The sequence below is a fragment of the Tupaia chinensis genome, unplaced genomic scaffold, assembly GCF_000334495.1.
Source record: "Tupaia chinensis unplaced genomic scaffold, TupChi_1.0 Scaffold000161_1, whole genome shotgun sequence".
NCBI lineage: Eukaryota > Metazoa > Chordata > Mammalia > Scandentia > Tupaiidae > Tupaia > Tupaia belangeri.
The window spans coordinates 2,045,193-2,051,221 of record NW_006159632.1 but is presented as its reverse complement, the minus strand read 5'-3'; the positions used below and the strand labels follow the sequence as shown (position 1 = coordinate 2,051,221).

Here is a 6,029-nt window from a genome sequence, read left to right as displayed (position 1 = left end):
GTGGAGTCTGGCGACATAGCCATTACGCTAACTGCTGGTTCCCGAATTTGGATACTAATTTAAATGCGAATGTACAACTAACAACAACATGCCCATCCTCCTCCTTTTCCAAAGAAACAGCCGCAGTAAGCACCTTCCAGTGACAGGGAGGCAAATGCTGTCACCAGCTAGTTCTGACACGGGTTCTCTGACCAACCTGCTGCATCACCTCATTAAGAAGGTACCTGATTCCTCGAGCCTCAGAATTTTAATCAGAGAAATAGAATGTTTAAATACTCAATTCTCTTTCAAAATATCTTCTCAGTGTGACCCTGAAGCACGGTGGTTAAGCACTGTGAGTGGAAGCTGGATCCCACATGGCCGACCAGGGTTCAAGACCTGGCTCCAGCTTATGTTCTATGCAAATGTGTGTATGTGCCCAAGGTTCTGATGGATGGGGAAAAGGAAGAACTGCACAGTGACCGGGAACCACATGGGCAGGTCCCCTCCCACCCGTCCTCTGGCATTAAAAAAAGGGGGGCTGAGGGTCTTCTCAAAAGATAAAACACTAGGGGGACCAGCAGTTAGTGTAATGGCTATGTCGCTGGACTCCCATGTAGCCAACTGCAGTTCGAGTCCCAGACTCAGTGGCTTAAACTCATGCCGGGTGCGTGTGCATGTGTGCCCAAGATCCCGAGAGAATGGAGGAGAAGGGATTGCGGCGAGGCCATCCTCCCTGGGGGGTGATTTCTCACTTTCTGTCTCTCTGTTTCTCTCTTTCTGGCGAGTGCACATGCCCTATAGCAAAATACTTGGGACCAGTAGTTAGCATCATGGCTATGTCACTGGATTCCCATGGAGTCGACTGTGGGTCACGTCCCGGACCCGGTGGCTTAAAACTCACGCCAGGTGTGTGTGTGTGTGTGTGTGTGTGTGTGTGTGCACGTGCGTGCCCAGGATCCCGAGAGGAGAATGGAGGAGAAGGGACTGCAGCATGGCCATACCCCCTGGGGGGGTGATTTCTCGCTTTCTGTCTGTCTGTCCGTCTGGCGAGCGCACGTGCCCTATAGCAAAAACCTGTCAAAAAAAAAATTTGCTATGGAGTACATGTGCTCATCAGAGAGACAGAGAGAGAAAGCACCTCCAGGATGGCCATATTGCCATCCCCTCTCCTCTATTCTCTCAGGATTTTGAGCAAACACGTACATACCCTAGCATGGTTTTCAAGCCGCAGGGTCTGGGACTTGAACCATGCAGTCAACCACGTGGGATCCAGCGCCTTAACTCTACGCCACCCGCTGGCTCCACTCATCTGAATTTAAACTGCGATCTTTCACCTGTAACATCAGTTCCAGCATGAATCAGAGAAGATCAGTGAAAACGCTGGTGCCTGCATTAAGTGTTTGAGTCCATAGTGCCGGAACACGTCTTCCCCAGATGAATTTTTTTTTCTGAGAGGTTTTTTGTTATAGGGCACGTGCACTCGCCAGACAGACAGAGACATAGAGACAGAAAGCGAGAAATCACCCCCCGGGGGGATGGTCATGCCGCAATCCCTTCTCCTCCGTTCTCCTCTCGGGATCTTGGGCACGTACGCACACGCGCCCGGCGTGAGTTTTAAGCCACCGGGTCCGGGACTCGAACCACGGTCGACTACGTGGGAGTCTAGCGACATAGCCATTACGCTAACTGCTGGTTCCCGAATTTGGATACTAATTTAAATGCGAATGTACAACTAACAACAACATGCCCATCCTCCTCCTTTTCCAAAGAAACGATACTAATTTAAATGCGAATGTACAACTAACAACAACATGCCCATCCTCCTCCTTTTCCAAAGAAACAGCCGCAGTAAGCACCTTCCAGTGACAGGGAGGCAAATGCTGTCACCAGCTAGTTCTGACACGGGTTCTCTGACCAACCTGCTGCATCACCTCATTAAGAAGGTACCTGATTCCTCGAGCCTCAGAATTTTAATCAGAGAAATAGAATGTTTAAATACTCAATTCTCTTTCAAAATATCTTCTCAGTGTGACCCTGAAGCACGGTGGTTAAGCACTGTGAGTGGAAGCTGGGCCCCACATGGCCGACCAGGGTTCAAGACCTGGCTCCAGCTTATGTTCTATGCAAATGTGTGTATGTGCCCAAGGTTCTGATGGATGGGGGAAAGAAAGAACTGCACAGTGACCGGGAACCACATGGGCAGGTCCCCTCCCACCCGTCCTCTGGCATTAAAAAAAGGGGGGCTGAGGGTCTTCTCAAAACAAAAAACACTAGGGGGACCAGCAGTTAGTGTAATGGCTATGTCGCTGGACTCCCATGTAGCCAACTGCAGTTCGAGTCCCAGACTCAGTGGCTTAAACTCATGCCGGGTGCGTGTGCATGTGTGCCCAAGATCCCGAGAGAATGGAGGAGAAGGGATTGCGGCGAGGCCATCCTCCCTGGGGGGTGATTTCTCACTTTCTGTCTCTCTTTCTGGCGAGTGCACATGCCCTATAGCAAAAGTCTCTCCAAAAAAAGAGATAAAGCACTAGGGACCAGTAGATGGCGTAGCAGTTATGCCGCCAGATTCCCAGAGTCAGCCATGGTTCGAGTCCCAGACTCAGCAGCTTAAAACTCATGCTGGGCGCGTGTGCGCCCAAAATCTCGAGAGGAGAATGGAGGAAAAGGGACTGCAGGGTGGCCATCCCCCCTGGGGGGTAATTTCTTGCTTTCTGTCTCTCCGGTGACTGCACATGTCCCACAGCAAAAATCAAAAAAGAAAGAAAAAAAGATTAAAAACTGTAGGAAGGGGACCAGCAGTTAGCATAATGGCTATGTCGCTGAACTCCCACGTAGTCAACCGTGGTTCGCGTCCCAGACCTGGTGGCTTAAAACTCACGCTGGCATGTGCGTGCGTGCCCAAGATCCCGAGAGGAGAATGGAGGAGAAGGGATTGTGGCGTGGCCATCCCCCCGGGGGGTGATTTCTCGCTTTCTGTCTCTCTGTCTCTGTCTGTCTGGCGAGCGCACGTGCCCTATAGCAAAAACCTCTCAACATTTACTTCCTTTTTTGATGGATAACCAAAGTAAATCTTTTATGAACAGACTACACAGGGGGCTGGCAGGTGGCGTGGAGATTAAGGGCGCCGGGCTCCCACAATGCCGACCATAGTTCAAGTCCTGGATGTAGCAGCTTGCCTTCTCTCTCTCTCAGGCTCACTCTCGCTCTCACTCTCACTCTCTCTCTTTCTGTCCCTCTCTGGCATGCCGACCGTAGTTCAAGTCCTGGATCTAGCAGCTTGCCTTCTCTCTCTCAGGCTCACGCTCACTCTCACTCTCACTTTCACTCTCTCTCTTTCTGTCCCTCTCTGGTCAAATTAAAATAAGTAAACAAATAAAGTTAAATAAAATAATTATTTTTTAAAAAAAGATTACAATTTACCTTTTCTTAATGACCCCAAATCTTCATGAAAGTAGTTCAAGTCCTGGATCTAGCAGCTTGCCTTCTCTCTCTCAGGCTCACGCTCACTCTCACTCTCACTTTCACTCTCTCTCTTTCTGTCCCTCTCTGGTCAAATTAAAATAAGTAAACAAATAAAGTTAAATAAAATAATTATTTTTTAAAAAAAGATTACAATTTACCTTTTCTTAATGACCCCAAATCTTCATGAAACGTTTCTCATATCTATCCCCTCCTCAACATCAATTCCAGCTGCTACTTCAGTTCAGACTGTGTCTTTCACCTGCACCAGTACAAGGGTGCCCGAACTGGTTTCCACCTGCCCTCTGCACGGTACTGCCAAGCAAGTTTTCGAAAATAGTAATAAGCACGTGGGGATCTCAAGATCACGATGTGACTACCTTTGATCTTCTTCCACCTCTCTGCCACTGTTAACCCTCCCTGCTTCTAATCCCGTCTAAGCTGCTCCTGTTCCACTGCTTAATTTCACATGCATTTCTCGTTCTCCTGCAGAGCAAAAGCACATGAGACAGCACAGAGAGACGGAGGAAACGGGACGAGGGCACGACCACAACCCTGTAGGGGAGATGCTTCCTCCCTCTCCCTTGTGCCAGTGCGGTGTGCGCACCCTCAGGCAATTAAAACAGAAACGTAACAATGGCATGCTACATACATGCACCAACAAAGGCCTTGCTAAATAAGGCACAGGGACAGCTGAGATGTGGTAGCTCAGGCTGGACCCCACAGGGCCGACTACGTGGCTGAGTCACAGACCTGGTGGGACACTCGAGCTGGGTGCACGTGTGTGCATGCCCAAAGTCCCAAAAGGAGGTGGAGGGGGATGGCAGCACAGCGGGTGTTTTCACACTCCCTCCCACCCTCCAGCAAGTGCCCATGTGTGGAGCGCAGCCCAGCTGCCCAGGATCGGGTACTGGGCATTAACAGGAGGACGACCACTGACCGCAGGCAGACGCTGCTTGCTGCTTCCGTGTGCAGATGCTTCTCACAGTCCTGCTGGAGCAGCTGACCGAAGCCCACTAAGAACTTAAATAAATTATGGCAAGTATGTATACACGACCGAGGACTGTGTAGCCATTAAAACTGTTAAAAACAGGTTACTAAATCTCCTGCACCACAGTGAACGTAGGCTTAAGAACTACGCACTATTGTGTGGCTCCGTTTATGCAAACACAGAACCAGTCAAGTTGCTGCCCCTAGAAATCAGGACAGGACTTACCACCCTGGCAGCAACAGAAGGGTGCTTCTGAGATGCGGGCGGGTTTCTTGTTTCACTTTGGGTGCTGACTAGTTGGATGTGCTCAGTTTGTGAAGTGCTACAAATCCAGCTACTCAGACATGTGCACGGAAGGAATGTGTATCATGCCTCAATAAAGCATTTAAAATGTAATAAATAATTATAACAACATCCGCAAGACAGGTATTGTATGTATGTGCTCTGGAAAATGGTTTAGAAGAGGGCTGGCCTGTGACCACATGACTTAACCAAGGCGGCTGGATCCCACATGGCCAACCATGGTTCCAATCCTGGCCCAGCAGCTTGACAAACACACTGGGCGCATGTTCACCCCAAATCTTAACAGGATGGAGAAATGGAGAAGGGACTGCAGCGCCACCCCCCACCATTAGGGACTGCCGTCTCTCTCCTGCCTTTCTTTCCTACAAGTGGCCATGCTCTCTAGCACAAAAGAAAAAACGGTTCAGAAGTGTAGACTGCTCTTCTTTCTAGTATTTGTTTTTTTTGTTGGTTTTGTTTTTAAGAACGACTTTTGAGTCTACGGCCACACCACCCTGAACATGCCCGATCTTGTCTGATCTTGGAAGTTAAGCAGGATTGGGCCTGGTCAGTACTTGGATGGGAGACTGCCTAGGAATATCGGGTGCTGTAGGCTTTTTTTTTTTTAACTATTTAAAAGAAAAGATTTTTGCCATAGGGCATGTGCACTCGCAAGAGAGAAAGACAGAAAGTGAGAAATCTCCCACAGTGGGGATGACCACAACGCAATCCCTTCTCCATCCTCCTCTTAAAATCTTGGCATACATGTACACACACCTGGCATGAGTTTTAAGCCATCGGGTCCGGGACTTGAACTGTGGGTGACTGTGGGAGTTCAGCAATGTAACCATTATCCATCTGCTGGTCCCATGCTTTCCTGCTTTTAAATAATTAAGAATTTTTCCAAAGTCGTTGCCTCATTTGTGTAAGAAAGTAAATCACATGATCATCACAGCAAGCTCACTCACAGGCCACCTACGGGCGGAGGCGCTCACTCTCCTGGTCTTAGTTTCGGCTCATTCATTCCAAAGAAAAAGCTATATTCACTTATCTACATTGCAGATACAGCAGAAAACGACATTCCAGATGTCAGGAATCATTCACAGCCGCCAGCAAGTTCCTTGGGTAACACCCACTTCTTCTCTCTCCTGTGCAAGCTCTCCTGGGAGTCCGGCTGCCTGCTGGGCTCTAGCAAGGATGGGCACCCAGAGGGCGCCGCCGTCTAAGAGAGGGCTGCCCCGACCCGGGAGACGGGTCTCACGCGGCCCGCCATGGCTCTCGTCCCGGGCCTGGCAGCTTGCAGAGCAATGCCACA

At 49.5% G+C, this 6,029-nt stretch overlaps 1 pseudogene; it reads left to right on the top strand.

Annotated features, from left to right (window-relative positions):
* Positions 1 to 5,211: 5,211 nt before the first annotated feature.
* LOC114007370 (uncharacterized) lies at positions 5,212 to 5,330 on the top strand (annotated as a pseudogene).
* Positions 5,331 to 6,029: the final 699 nt, after the last annotated feature.